At 58.4% G+C, this 704-nt stretch overlaps 1 pseudogene; it reads left to right on the top strand.

Annotated features, from left to right (window-relative positions):
* Positions 1 to 331, top strand: part of LOC104540028 — an 831-nt pseudogene extending 500 nt beyond the window's left edge.
* The last annotated feature ends 373 nt before the right edge of the window (positions 332 to 704 follow it).

Consider the following 704-nt stretch of genomic DNA (forward strand, 5'->3'; position numbering starts at 1 on the left):
CTTCTCCTCCTTCGGGAACCTCTCCAGCCCCACCGCCATCCTCGCCAACCCCAAGGTGCGCGCCCACGGCAGGAAGGTGCTGACCTCCTTCGGGGAAGCCATCAAGAACCTGGACAACATCAAGACGACCTACTCCAAGCTGTCGGAGCTGCACTGCGACAAGCTGCACGTGGACCCCGAGAACTTCAGGGTGAGCCGCGTTGGCAGCGGGGCCGCGCGGGGAGGGTCAGGTTCTGCTGTGAACCTGGGGGTATTGCCCCCAGAAACGTTGCCTCAGGGTCCGTTCTTTGGCCCGTGGAGGCAGAGTCCCTGTGCAAAACGCTTCGTATGAGGGCGGGAGGTTTTTTTCCCTGCTAGAAAAGCCCCATTTTTTAATACAGCAACAGGGAGGAGAAGGCATTGGGAGGTTGTTACCTGGAGGAGAGCTGGTTGGGGATGGAAAATAGGAAGCGCGAGGGAAGGCGCAGCGGGGGCTGGAGGAGGCAGAGGGAGGGCGAGCGCCGGATTTAAGGAAATCTCGGGTCCTGCAGCACGATAAGCAGCTGCTGCGCTCGAAAACCGCAGAGCAGGTTTCTGCCCTGTGCAGCGTGGGCTGCCTCGTCTCCTCCTCCAGGGTTTTTATATAAAAATGGGTCATTTTCTTCATCTGCCTCCAAAAAGACCAAAAAAAACAGCGGTTTTTTTTCGGGGTGGGCCTCAGGCCA

Source organism: Mesitornis unicolor, unplaced genomic scaffold, assembly GCF_000695765.1.
Source record: "Mesitornis unicolor isolate BGI_N332 unplaced genomic scaffold, ASM69576v1 scaffold19914, whole genome shotgun sequence".
Taxonomy (NCBI): Eukaryota; Metazoa; Chordata; class Aves; order Mesitornithiformes; family Mesitornithidae; genus Mesitornis; species Mesitornis unicolor.